At 45.4% G+C, this 13,679-nt stretch overlaps 8 non-coding genes across 8 annotated transcripts; all 8 read right to left on the bottom strand.

Annotated features, from left to right (window-relative positions):
• Window positions 1-578: 578 nt before the first annotated feature.
• Window positions 579-651, bottom strand: trnav-aac (transfer RNA valine (anticodon AAC)). Its single transcript has one exon. It is a non-coding gene; the product is annotated as a tRNA-Val (tRNA).
• Window positions 652-3,250: 2,599 nt separating this feature from the next.
• trnav-aac (transfer RNA valine (anticodon AAC)) lies at window positions 3,251-3,323 on the bottom strand. The gene has a single exon. It is a non-coding gene; the product is annotated as a tRNA-Val (tRNA).
• Window positions 3,324-3,810: 487 nt separating this feature from the next.
• trnav-cac (transfer RNA valine (anticodon CAC)) lies at window positions 3,811-3,883 on the bottom strand. The gene has a single exon. It is a non-coding gene; the product is annotated as a tRNA-Val (tRNA).
• Window positions 3,884-6,195: 2,312 nt separating this feature from the next.
• Window positions 6,196-6,268, bottom strand: trnav-cac (transfer RNA valine (anticodon CAC)). Its single transcript has one exon. It is a non-coding gene; the product is annotated as a tRNA-Val (tRNA).
• A 123-nt stretch (window positions 6,269-6,391) lies between these two features.
• On the bottom strand, window positions 6,392-6,464 carry trnav-aac (transfer RNA valine (anticodon AAC)). The gene has a single exon. It is a non-coding gene; the product is annotated as a tRNA-Val (tRNA).
• Window positions 6,465-9,164: 2,700 nt separating this feature from the next.
• On the bottom strand, window positions 9,165-9,237 carry trnav-aac (transfer RNA valine (anticodon AAC)). Its single transcript has one exon. It is a non-coding gene; the product is annotated as a tRNA-Val (tRNA).
• Window positions 9,238-10,516: 1,279 nt separating this feature from the next.
• Window positions 10,517-10,589, bottom strand: trnav-cac (transfer RNA valine (anticodon CAC)). Its single transcript has one exon. It is a non-coding gene; the product is annotated as a tRNA-Val (tRNA).
• A 2,513-nt stretch (window positions 10,590-13,102) lies between these two features.
• Window positions 13,103-13,175, bottom strand: trnav-aac (transfer RNA valine (anticodon AAC)). The gene has a single exon. It is a non-coding gene; the product is annotated as a tRNA-Val (tRNA).
• Between the last annotated feature and the right edge of the window lie 504 nt (window positions 13,176-13,679).

The raw sequence follows: 13,679 nt of genomic DNA, 5'->3' as shown, positions 1-13,679 counted from the left end.
CCTGAACAGGTTTATTGGCAGATTCGTTGACCATTGTGTTGAATTTCAAGAAGGTTAGCCATGTGTTAGAAACTGCTACGGCTTGCATCATTTTATCAGGAAATCTCTACACCTGTGTAGAGAAGGGCCTTCGTGATGCAGAGCTGCTGCTCAACAGAGGGCCACTCAGACAAATCTCTTTTTTCGTGTTCCTCAGAAGAAAGCCACGCAGGCTTGGAATGTCACGGTTGTGGGATAGGTTAGGGTCAAACAATGACTGCTCTTTCATTTCTGCATCAACTATACCTTTAGTGACTGTACTCATGCCTCTTGGCCGCAAAGCCTTGGAAGCGTTGAGTTCCTCCTCAACAGAAACCCACCTAAACAATTGTGAAAGAGATGCAGTGTTCCGCCCAGTTTCGAACTGGGGACCTTTCGCGTGTGAGGCGAACGTGATAACCACTACACTACGGAACCCACTACCTAAAGAAGTCTGAAATCGTTCTGTGCAGGCTCGGCAATATGCGCATAAACGTTAAACCTTCTGAAGCCAACTGTCGGCTCAAAGGTGTTTATACATTTCTTCAAAAGAGGACAGCTGTTTCTGCTCGGTTTTGAACCGAGGACCTTTCGCGTGTTAGGCGAATGTGATGACCACTACACTACAGAAACTCCACAGGCTAACGATAGTGCTTTTTGGGAAAATTATATACTGTGATGTGCCCGAAAGCAAATAGACAATCTGCGTAAGTCCCACACACAAGAGGACAGAGTTCATTCGGCCTGGCAGTATATGCTGAGTTTCCTGAAACGCTACCCTTAACTTACCTCGGAATTAAACACTTGCAGCGTGATATCAAGCTGAAACCTGCCTTCCTGTGCTAGTCTCAAACTAACAAACCCAAAGTTTCAAGAGCACAGGAGAAACTCGAAAATGTCTCTTGGTGATTTTTGTTGGTCAAATTGTAGAGTTTCTCCATTCTTCTTGAAACTCACCACAGGGGTAGCACGTGTCCAGACTAGCATGGGAAAGCAAGTTTTAGCTTGATATCTCTTCAGAAAGCTGAGATGTGGACTTGCCACGTACAATCTACCCTATTGTAAAAAAACAGGCTGTTTGTGGTCAGTCGAATTCCGAGGGTTTAACACGTCTGGGTGCTTCGGGAGTAAGTGAGGAGCCACCTGAACAGGTTTATTGGCAGATTCGTTGACCATTGTGTTGAATTTCAAGAAGGTTAGCCATGTGTTAGAAACTGCTACGGCTTGCATCATTTTATCAGGAAATCTCTACACTGTGTAGAGAAGGGCCTTCGTGATGCAGAGCTGCTGCTTTCAACAGAGGCCACTCAGACAAATCTCTTTTTTCGTGTCCTCAGAGAAGCCACGCAGGCTTGGAATGTCACGGTGTTGGGATAGGTTAAGGTCAAACAATGACTGCTCTTCATTTCTGCATCAACTATACTTTAGTGGACTGACTCATGCCTCTTGGCCGCAAAGCCTTGAGCGTGAGTTCCTCCTCAACAGAACCCACCTAAACAATTGTGAAAAGAGATGCAGTGTTCCCGCCAGTTTCGAACTGGGGACTTTCGCGTGTGAGGCGAACGTGATAACACTACACTACGGAAACCACTACTAAAGAAGTCTGAAATCGTTCTGTGCAGGCTCGGCAATATGCGCATAAACGTAAACCTTCTGAAGCAAACTGTCGGCTCAAAGGTGTTTAACATTTCTCAAAAGAGGACAGCTGTTTCTGCTCGGTTTTGAACCGGAGGACCTTCGCGGTGTTAGGCGAATGGATGACCATACACTAAGAAACTCCACAGGCTAACGTAGTGCTTTTTTGGGAAATATTTATACTGTTATGTGCCCGAAAGCAAATAGACAATCTGCGTAAGTCCCACACACAAGAGGACAGAGTTCATTCGGCCTGGCAGTATATGCTGAGTTTCCTGAAACGCTACCCTTAACTTACCTCGGAATTAAACACTTGCAGCGTGATATCAAGCTGAAACCTGCCTTCCTGTGCTAGTCTCAAACTAACAAACCCAAAGTTTCAAGAGCACAGGAGAAACTCGAAAATGTCTCTTGGTGATTTTTGTTGGTCAAATTGTTGAGTTCTCTCTTTCTTGAAACTCACCACAGGGGTAGCACGTGTCCAGACTAGCATGGGAAAGCAGTTTTAGCTTGATATCTCTTCAGAAAGCTGAGATGTGGACTTGCCACGTACAATCTACCCTATTGTAAAAAAACAGGCTGTTTGTGGTCAGTCGAATTCCGAGGGTTTAACACGTCTGGGTGCTTGGGAGTAAGTGAGGAGCCACCTGAACAGGTTTATTGGCAGATTCGTTGACCATTGTGTTGAATTTCAAGAAGGTTAGCCATGTGTTAGAAACTGCTACGGCTTGCATCATTTTATCAGGAAATCTCTACACCTGTGTAGAGAAGGGCCTTCGTGATGCAGAGCTGCTGCTCAACAGAGGGCCACTCAGACAAATCTCTTTTTTCGTGTTCCTCAGAAGAAAGCCACGCAGCTTGGAATGTCACAGTTGTGGGTTAGGTACAGTCTGCAAATACCTTCTTATTTAGCAGCAACCAAGCAATCTCCAGTTATCTGCGGGAATCCTCTGTGGCCATTTCTTTTTTGCTTTTTTCCCTCTCATTAATATATGTATATTTATATGCTGTACGAAATTGGATCTTTGAGTGCACCGGCCATCTGTTCATCGAAACTACCAGGTCAAAAGTACAGAGCACTGTCTGCGTGGCTATTACTGCTGCCTAGTGTGGCTTAATAATTATCTCTACACCTGTGTAGAGAAGGGCCTTCGTGATGCAGAGCTGCTGCTCAACAGAGGGCCACTCAGACAAATCTCTTTTGTCGTGTTCCTCAGAAGAAAGCCAAGCAGGCTTGGAATGTCACGGTTGTGGGATAGGTTAAGGTCAAACAATGACTGCTCTTTCATTTCTGCATCAACTATACCTTTAGTGACTGTACTCATGCCTCTTGGCCGCAAAGCCTTGGAAGCGTTGATTTCCTCTCAACAGAAACCCACCTAAACATTTGTGAAAAGAGATGCAGTGTTCCCGCCCAGTTTCGAACTGGGGACCTTTCGCGTGTGAGGCGAACGTGAACCACTACACTACGGAACCCACTACCTAAAGAAGTCTGAAATCGTTCTGTGCAGGCTCGGCAATATGCGCATAAACGTTAAACCTTCTGAAGCCAACTGTCGGCTCAAAGGTGTTTATACATTTCTTCAAAGAGGACAGCTGTTTCTGCTCGGTTTTGAACCGAGGACCTTTCGCGTGTTAGGCGAATGTGATGACCACTACACTACAGAAACTCCACAGGCTAACGATAGTGCTTTTTGGGAAAATATTTATACTGTGATGTGCCCGAAAGCAAATAGACAATCTGCGTAAGTCCCACACACAAGAGGACAGAGTTCATTCGGCTGGCAGTATATGCTGAGTTTCCTGAAACGCTACCCTTAACTTACCTCGGAATTAAACACTTGCAGCGTGATATCAAGCTGAAACCTGCCTTATCTCTACACCTGTGTAGAGAAGGCCTTCGTGATGCAGAGCTGCTGCTCAACAGAGGGCCACTCAGACAAAAATCTCTTTTTCGTGTTCCTCAGAAGAAAGCCAAGCAGGCTTGGAATGTCACGGTTGTGGGATAGGTTTAAGGTCAAACAATGACTGCTCTTTCATTTCTGCATCAACTATACCTTTAGTGACTGTACTCATGCCTCTTGGCCGCAAAGCCTTGGAAGCGTTGAGTTCCTCCTCAACAGAAACCCACCTAAACAATTGTGAAAAGAGATGCAGTGTTCCCGCCCAGTTTCGAACTGGGGACCTTTCGCGTGTGAGGCGAACGTGATAACCACTACACTACGGAAACCCACTACCTAAAGAAGTCTGAAATCGTTCTGTGCAGGCTCGGCAATATGCGCATAAACGTTAAACCTTCTGAAGCCAACTGTCGGCTCAAAGGTGTTTATACATTTCTTCAAAAGAGGACAGCTGTTTCTGCTCGGTTTTGAACCGAGGACCTTTCGCGCGTGTTAGGCGAATGTGGACCACTACACTACAGAAACTCCACAGGCTAACGATAGTGCTTTTTGGGAAAATATTTATACTGTGATGTGCCCGAAAGCAAATAGACAATCTGCGTAAGTCCCACACACAAGAGGACAGAGTTCATTCGGCCTGGCAGTATATGCTGAGTTTCCTGAAACGCTACCCTTAACTTACCTCGGAATTAAACACTTGCAGCGTGATATCAAGCTGAAACCTGCCTTCCTGTGCTAGTCTCAAACTAACAAACCCAAAGTTTCAAGAGCACAGGAGAAACTCGAAAATGTCTCTTGGTGATTTTTGTTGGTCAAATTGTAGAGTTTCTCCATTCTTCTTGAAACTCACCACAGGGGTAGCACGTGTCCAGACTAGCATGGGAAAGCAAGTTTTAGCTTGATATCTCTTCAGAAAGCTGAGATGTGGACTTGCCACGTACAATCTACCCTATTGTAAAAAAACAGGCTGTTTGTGGTCAGTCGAATTCCGAGGGTTTAACACGTCTGGGTGCTTCGGGAGTAAGTGAGGAGCCACCTGAACAGGTTTATTGGCAGATTCGTTGACCATTGTGTTGAATTTCAAGAAGGTTAGCCATGTGTTAGAAACTGCTACGGCTTGCATCATTTTATCAGGAAATAACACTCCAGATGGATGTGTTTTAAAGTTCGTCAAGGGGACACACAGACTGCTTGTGGTCACAGTCTTTGTATTACCAGTGGACAGAAGGGCAGTTAGTGGTCACATAGGCGGTGAAGACAAGATGGGCTGTTTGTGGTGACACAGGTGATTATTTGCGCGCAGGTGTCTAAGGACGGCCTGCCACGTACCCCCTTTTAGGCGCCCTTTGAGGCCCTGCCCTTACTTGATGGCCTAGGCGGAAAAAGACCCTTACACAAGAGGACAGATTTCATTCAGCGTGGCAGTCTACGCAGAGTTCCCTAAAATCTCTTCTTTGGTGTTTCTCAGAAGAAAGCCACGCAGGCTTGGAATGTCACAGTTGTGGGTTAGGTTTAGGTCAAACAATATCTGCTCTTTCATTTCTGCATCAACTTTACCTTTAGTGACTGTATTCATGCCTATTGGCCGCAAAGCCTTGGAAGCGTTGAGTTCCTCCTCAACAGAAACCCACCTGAACGATTTTGACCGTGATAACCTCTACACTATTGAAGCCTGCAGCCAAAGAGGTGTCAGATCTTTCATCGCAAGCATGGTGGAGCGCGAATCAAATTACAGATTCCGTTGCGCTCTTCAGTCTGCAAATACCTTCTATTTTTAGCAGCAAACCAAGCAATTCTCCAGTTATCTGAGGGACAATCTGCGTAAGTCCCACACACAAGAGGACAGAGTTCATTCGGCCTGGCAGTATATGCTGAGTTTCCTGAAACGCTACCCTTAACTTACCTCGGAATTAAACACTTGCAGCGTGATATCAAGCTGAAACCTGCCTTCCTGTGCTAGTCTCAAACTAACAAACCCAAAGTTTCAAGAGCACAGGAGAAACTCGAAAATGTCTCTTGGTGATTTTTGTTGGTCAAATTGTAGAGTTTCTCCATTCTTCTTGAAACTCACCACAGGGGTAGCACGTGTCCAGACTAGCATGGGAAAGCAAGTTTTAGCTTGATATCTCTTCAGAAAGCTGAGATGTGGACTTGCCACGTACAATCTACCCTATTGTAAAAAAACAGGCTGTTTGTGGTCAGTCGAATTCCGAGGGTTTAACACGTCTGGGTGCTTCGGGAGTAAGTGAGGAGCCACCTGAACAGGTTTATTGGCAGATTCGTTGACCATTGTGTTGAATTTCAAGAAGGTTAGCCATGTGTTAGAAACTGCTACGGCTTGCATCATTTTATCAGGAAATCTCTACACCTGTGTAGAGAAGGGCCTTCGTGATGCAGAGCTGCTGCTCAACAGAGGGCCACTCAGACAAATCTCTTTTTTCGTGTTCCTCAGAAGAAAGCCACGCAGGCTTGGAATGTCACGGTTGTGGGATAGGTTAAGGTCAAACAATGACTGCTCTTTCATTTCTGCATCAACTATACCTTTAGTGACTGTACTCATGCCTCTTGGCCGCAAAGCCTTGGAAGCGTTGAGTTCCTCCTCAACAGAAACCCACCTAAACAATTGTGAAAAGAGATGCAGTGTTCCCGCCCAGTTTCGAACTGGGGACCTTTCGCGTGTGAGGCGAACGTGATAACCACTACACTACGGAAACCCACTACCTAAAGAAGTCTGAAATCGTTCTGTGCAGGCTCGGCAATATGCGCATAAACGTTAAACCTTCTGAAGCCAACTGTCGGCTCAAAGGTGTTTATACATTTCTTCAAAAGGGGACAGCTGTTTCTGCTCGGTTTTGAACCGAGGACCTTTCGCGTGTTAGGCGAATGTGATGACCACTACACTACAGAAACTCCACAGGCTAACGATAGTGCTTTTTGGGAAAATATTTATACTGTGATGTGCCCGAAAGCAAATAGACAATCTGCGTAAGTCCCACACACAAGAGGACAGAGTTCATTCGGCCTAGCAGTATATGCTGAGTTTCCTGAAACGCTACCCTTAACTTACCTCGGAATTAAACACTTGCAGCATGATATCAAGCTGAAACCTGCCTTCCTGTGCTAGTCTCAAACTAACAAACCCAAAGTTTCAAGAGCACAGGAGAAACTCGAAAATGTCTCTTGGTGATTTTTGTTGGTCAAATTGTAGAGTTTCTCCATTCTTCTTGAAACTCACCACAGGGGTAGCACGTGTCCAGACTAGCATGGGAAAGCAAGTTTTAGCTTGATATCTCTTCAGAAAGCTGAGATGTGGACTTGCCATGTACAATCTACCCTATTGTAAAAAAACAGGCTGTTTGTGGTCAGTCGAATTCCGAGGGTTTAACACGTCTGGGTGCTTCGGGAGTAAGTGAGGAGCCACCTGAACAGGTTTATTGGCAGATTCGTTGACCATTGTGTTGAATTTCAGAAGGTTAGCCATGTGTTAGAAACTGCTACGGCTTGCATCATTTTATCAGGAAATAACACTCCAGATGGATGTGTTTTAAAGTTCGTCAAGGGGACACACAGACTGCTTGTGGTCACAGTCTTTGTATTACCAGTGGACAGAAGGGCAGTTAGTGGTCACATAGGCGGTGAGAGGGACAGATGGGCTGTTTGTGGTGACACAGGTGATTATTTGGCGCGCAGGGGTCTAAGGACGGCCTGCCACGTACCCCCTTTTAGGCGCCCCTTGAGGCCCTGCCCTTACTTGATGGCCTAGGCGGAAAAAGACCCTTACACAAGAGGACAGATTTCATTCGGCGTGGCAGTCTACGCAGAGTTCCCTAAAATCTCTTCTTTGGTGTTTCTCAGAAGAAAGCCACGCAGGCTTGGAATGTCACAGTTGTGGGTTAGGTTTAGGTCAAACAATATCTGCTCTTTCATTTCTGCATCAACTTTACCTTTAGTGACTGTATTCATGCCTCTTGGCCGCAAAGCCTTGGAAGCGTTGAGTTCCTCCTCAACAGAAACCCACCTGAACGATTTTGACCGTGATAACCTCTACACTATTGAAGCCTGCAGCCAAAGAGGTGTCAGATCTTTTCATCGCAAGCATGGTGGAGCGCGAATCAAATTACAGATTCCGTTGCGCTCTTCAGTCTGCAAATACCTTCTATTTTTAGCAGCAAACCAAGCAATTCTCCAGTTATCTGAGGGACAATCTGCGTAAGTCCCACACACAAGAGGACAGAGTTCATTCGGCCTGGCAGTATATGCTGAGTTTCCTGAAACGCTACCCTTAACTTACCTCGGAATTAAACACTTGCAGCGTGATATCAAGCTGAAACCTGCCTTCCTGTGCTAGTCTCAAACTAACAAACCCAAAGTTTCAAGAGCACAGGAGAAACTCGAAAATGTCTCTTGGTGATTTTTGTTGGTCAAATTGTAGAGTTTCTCCATTCTTCTTGAAACTCACCACAGGGGTAGCACGTGTCCAGACTAGCATGGGAAAGCAAGTTTTAGCTTGATATCTCTTCAGAAAGCTGAGATGTGGACTTGCCACGTACAATCTACCCTATTGTAAAAAAACAGGCTGTTTGTGGTCAGTCGAATTCCGAGGGTTTAACACGTCTGGGTGCTTCGGGAGTAAGTGAGGAGCCACCTGAACAGGTTTATTGGCAGATTCGTTGACCATTGTGTTGAATTTCAAGAAGGTTAGCCATGTGTTAGAAACTGCTACGGCTTGCATCATTTTATCAGGAAATCTCTACACCTGTGTAGAGAAGGGCCTTCGTGATGCAGAGCTGCTGCTCAACAGAGGGCCACTCAGACAAATCTCTTTTTTCGTGTTCCTCAGAAGAAAGCCACGCAGGCTTGGAATGTCACAGTTGTGGGTTAGGTTACAGTCTGCAAATACCTTCTATATTTAGCAGCAAACCAAGCAATTCTCCAGTTATCTGCGGGAATCCTCTGTGGCCATTTCTTTTTTGCTTTTTTCCCTCTTTCATTTAATATATGTATATTTATATGCTGTACGAAATATTGGATCTTTGAGTGCACCGGCCATCTGTTCATCGAAACTACCAGGTTAAAAGTACAGAGCACTGTCTGCGTGGCTATTACTGCTGCCTAGTGTGGCTTAATAATTATCTCTACACCTGTGTAGAGAAGGGCCTTCGTGATGCAGAGCTGCTGCTCAACAGAGGGCCACTCAGACAAATCTCTTTTTTCGTGTTCCTCAGAAGAAAGCCACGCAGGCTTGGAATGTCACGGTTGTGGGATAGGTTAAGGTCAAACAATGACTGCTCTTTCATTTCTGCATCAACTATACCTTTAGTGACTGTACTCATGCCTCTTGGCCGCAAAGCCTTGGAAGCGTTGAGTTCCTCCTCAACAGAAACCCACCTAAACAATTGTGAAAAGAGATGCAGTGTTCCCGCCCAGTTTCGAACTGGGGACCTTTCGCGTGTGAGGCGAACGTGATAAGCACTACACTACGGAAACCCACTACCTAAAGAAGTCTGAAATCGTTCTGTGCAGGCTCGGCAATATGCGCATAAACGTTAAACCTTCTGAAGCCAACTGTCGGCTCAAAGGTGTTTATACATTTCTTCAAAAGAGGACAGCTGTTTCTGCTCGGTTTTGAACCGAGGACCTTTCGCGTGTTAGGCGAATGTGATGACCACTACACTACAGAAACTCCACAGGCTAACGATAGTGCTTTTTGGGAAAATATTTATACTGTGATGTGCCCAAAAGCAAATAGACAATCTGCGTAAGTCCCACACACAAGAGGACAGAGTTCATTCGGCCTGGCAGTATATGCTGAGTTTCCTGAAACGCTACCCTTAACTTACCTCGGAATTAAACACTTGCAGCGTGATATCAAGCTGAAACCTGCCTTCCTGTGCTAGTCTCAAACTAACAAACCCAAAGTTTCAAGAGCACAGGAGAAACTCGAAAATGTCTCTTGGTGATTTTTGTTGGTCAAATTGTAGAGTTTCTCCATTCTTCTTGAAACTCACCACAGGGGTAGCACGTGTCCAGACTAGCATGGGAAAGCAAGTTTTAGCTTGATATCTCTTCAGAAAGCTGAGATGTGGACTTGCCACGTACAATCTACCCTATTGTAAAAAAACAGGCTGTTTGTGGTCAGTCGAATTCCGAGGGTTTAACACGTCTGGGTGCTTCGGGAGTAAGTGAGGAGCCACCTGAACAGGTTTATTGGCAGATTCGTTGACCATTGTGTTGAATTTCAAGAAGGTTAGCCATGTGTTAGAAACTGCTACGGCTTGCATCATTTTATCAGGAAATCTCTACACCTGTGTAGAGAAGGGCCTTCGTGATGCAGAGCTGCTGCTCAACAGAGGGCCACTCAGACAAATCTCTTTTTTCGTGTTCCTCAGAAGAAAGCCACGCAGGCTTGGAATGTCACAGTTGTGGGTTAGGTTACAGTCTGCAAATACCTTCTATATTTAGCAGCAAACCAAGCAATTCTCCAGTTATCTGCGGGAATCCTCTGTGGCCATTTCTTTTTTGCTTTTTTCCCTCTTTCATTTAATATATGTATATTTATATGCTGTACGAAATATTGGATCTTTGAGTGCACCGGCCATCTGTTCATCGAAACTACCAGGTCAAAAGTACAGAGCACTGTCTGCGTGGCTATTACTGCTGCCTAGTGTGGCTTAATATTATCTCTACACCTGTGTAGAGAAGGGCCTTCGTGATGCAGAGCTGCTGCTCAACAGAGGGCCACTCAGACAAATCTGTTTTGTCGTGTTCCTCAGAAGAAAGCCAAGCAGGCTTGGAATGTCACGGTTGTGGGATAGGTTAAGGTCAAACAATGACTGCTCTTTCATTTCTGCATCAACTATACCTTTAGTGACTGTACTCATGCCTCTTGGCCGCAAAGCCTTGGAAGCGTTGATTTCCTCCTCAACAGAAACCCACCTAAACAATTGTGAAAAGAGATGCAGTGTTCCCGCCCAGTTTCGAACTGGGGACCTTTCGCGTGTGAGGCGAACGTGATAACCACTACACTACGGAAACCCACTACCTAAAGAAGTCTGAAATCGTTCTGTGCAGGCTCGGCAATATGCGCATAAACGTTAAACCTTCTGAAGCCAACTGTCGGCTCAAAGGTGTTTATACATTTCTTCAAAAGAGGACAGCTGTTTCTGCTCGGTTTTGAACCGAGGACCTTTCGCGTGTTAGGCGAATGTGATGACCACAACACTACAGAAACTCCACAGGCTAACGATAGTGCTTTTTGGGAAAATATTTATACTGTGATGTGCCCGAAAGCAAATAGACAATCTGCGTAAGTCCCACACACAAGAGGACAGAGTTCATTCGGCCTGGCAGTATATGCTGAGTTTCCTGAAACGCTACCCTTAACTTACCTCGGAATTAAACACTTGCAGCGTGATATCAAGCTGAAACCTGCCTTCCTGTGCTAGTCTCAAACTAACAAACCCAAAGTTTCAAGAGCACAGGAGAAACTCGAAAATGTCTCTTGGTGATTTTTGTTGGTCAAATTGTAGAGTTTCTCCATTCTTCTTGAAACTCACCACAGGGGTAGCACGTGTCCAGACTAGCATGGGAAAGCAAGTTTTAGCTTGATATCTCTTCAGAAAGCTGAGATGTGGACTTGCCACGTACAATCTACCCTATTGTAAAAAAACAGGCTGTTTGTGGTCAGTCGAATTCCGAGGGTTTAACACGTCTGGGTGCTTCGGGAGTAAGTGAGGAGCCACCTGAACAGGTTTATTGGCAGATTCGTTGACCATTGTGTTGAATTTCAAGAAGGTTAGCCATGTGTTAGAAACTGCTACGGCTTGCATCATTTTATCAGGAAATAACACTCCAGATGGATGTGTTTTAAAGTTCGTCAAGGGGACACACAGACTGCTTGTGGTCACAGTCCTTGTATTACCAGTGGACAGAAGGGCAGTTAGTGGTCACATAGGCGATGAGAGGGACAGATGGGCTGTTTGTGGTGACACAGGTGATTATTTGGCGCGCAGGTGTCTAAGGACGGCCTGCCACGTACCCCCTTTTAGGCGCCCCTTGAGGCCCTGCCCTTACTTGATGGCCTAGGCGGAAAAAGACCCTTACACAAGAGGACAGATTTCATTCAGCGTGGCAGTCTACGCAGAGTTCCCTAAAATCTCTTCTTTGGTGTTTCTCAGAAGAAAGCCACGCAGGCTTGGAATGTCACAGTTGTGGGTTAGGTTTAGGTCAAACAATATCTGCTCTTTCATTTCTGCATCAACTTTACCTTTAGTGACTGTATTCATGCCTATTGGCCGCAAAGCCTTGGAAGCGTTGAGTTCCTCCTCAACAGAAACCCACCTGAACGATTTTGACCGTGATAACCTCTACACTATTGAAGCCTGCAGCCAAAGAGGTGTCAGATCTTTTCATCGCAAGCATGGTGGAGCGCGAATCAAATTACAGATTCCGTTGCGCTCTTCAGTCTGCAAATACCTTCTATTTTTAGCAGCAAACCAAGCAATTCTCCAGTTATCTGAGGGACAATCTGCGTAAGTCCCACACACAAGAGGACAGAGTTCATTCGGCCTGGCAGTATATGCTGAGTTTCCTGAAACGCTACCCTTAACTTACCTCGGAATTAAACACTTGCAGCGTGATATCAAGCTGAAACCTGCCTTCCTGTGCTAGTCTCAAACTAACAAACCCAAAGTTTCAAGAGCACAGGAGAAACTCGAAAATGTCTCTTGGTGATTTTTGTTGGTCAAATTGTAGAGTTTCTCCATTCTTCTTGAAACTCACCACAGGGGTAGCACGTGTCCAGACTAGCATGGGAAAGCAAGTTTTAGCTTGATATCTCTTCAGAAAGCTGAGATGTGGACTTGCCACGTACAATCTACCCTATTGTAAAAAAAACAGGCTGTTTGTGGTCAGTCGAATTCCGAGGGTTTAACACGTCTGGGTGCTTCGGGAGTAAGTGAGGAGCCACCTGAACAGGTTTATTGGCAGATTCGTTGACCATTGTGTTGAATTTCAAGAAGGTTAGCCATGTGTTAGAAACTGCTATGGCTTGCATCATTTTATCAGGAAATCTCTACACCTGTGTAGAGAAGGGCCTTCGTGATGAAGAGATGCTGCTCAACAGAGGGCCACTCAGACAAATCTCTTTTTTCGTGTTCCTCAGAAGAAAGCCACGCAGGCTTGGAATGTCACGGTTGTGGGATAGGTTAAGGTCAAACAATGACTGCTCTTTCATTTCTGCATCAACTATACCTTTAGTGACTGTACTCATGCCTCTTGGCCGCAAAGCCTTGGAAGCGTTGAGTTCCTCCTCAACAGAAACCCACCTAAACAATTGTGAAAAGAGATGCAGTGTTCCCAACCAGTTTCGAACTGGGGACCTTTCGCGTGTGAGGCGAACGTGATAACCACTACACTACGGAAACCCACTACCTAAAGAAGTCTGAAATCGTTCTGTGCAGGCTCGGCAATATGCGCATAAACGTTAAACCTTCTGAAGCCAACTGTCGGCTCAAAGGTGTTTATACATTTCTTCAAAAGAGGACAGCTGTTTCTGCTCGGTTTTGAACCGAGGACCTTTCGCGTGTTAGGCGAATGTGATGACCACTACACTACAGAAACTCCACAGGCTAATGATAGTGCTTTTTGGGAAAATATTTATACTGTGATGTGCCCGAAAGCAAATAGACAATCTGCGTAAGTCCCACACACAAGAGGACAGAGTTCATTCGGCCTGGCAGTATATGCTGAGTTTCCTGAAACGCTACCCTTAACTTACCTCGGAATTAAACACTTGCAGCGTGATATCAAGCTGAAACCTGCCTTCCTGTGCTAGTCTCAAACTAACAAACCCAAAGTTTCAAGAGCACAGGAGAAACTCGAAAATGTCTCTTGGTGATTTTTGTTGGTCAAATTGTAGAGTTTCTCCATTCTTCTTGAAACTCACCACAGGGGTAGCACGTGTCCAGACTAGCATGGGAAAGCAAGTTTTAGCTTGATATCTCTTCAGAAAGCTGAGATGTGGACTTGCCACGTACAATCTACCCTATTGTAAAAAAACAGGCTGTTTGTGGTCAGTCGAATTCCGAGGGTTTAACACGTCTGGGTGCTTCGGGAGTAAGTGAG

The sequence above is a fragment of the Carassius auratus genome, unplaced genomic scaffold (genome assembly GCF_003368295.1).
Source record: "Carassius auratus strain Wakin unplaced genomic scaffold, ASM336829v1 scaf_tig00008478, whole genome shotgun sequence".
Lineage (NCBI taxonomy): Eukaryota > Metazoa > Chordata > Actinopteri > Cypriniformes > Cyprinidae > Carassius > Carassius auratus.
The sequence above is the reverse complement of the archived record's forward strand: the minus strand, read 5'-3'. Positions and strand labels throughout refer to the sequence as shown.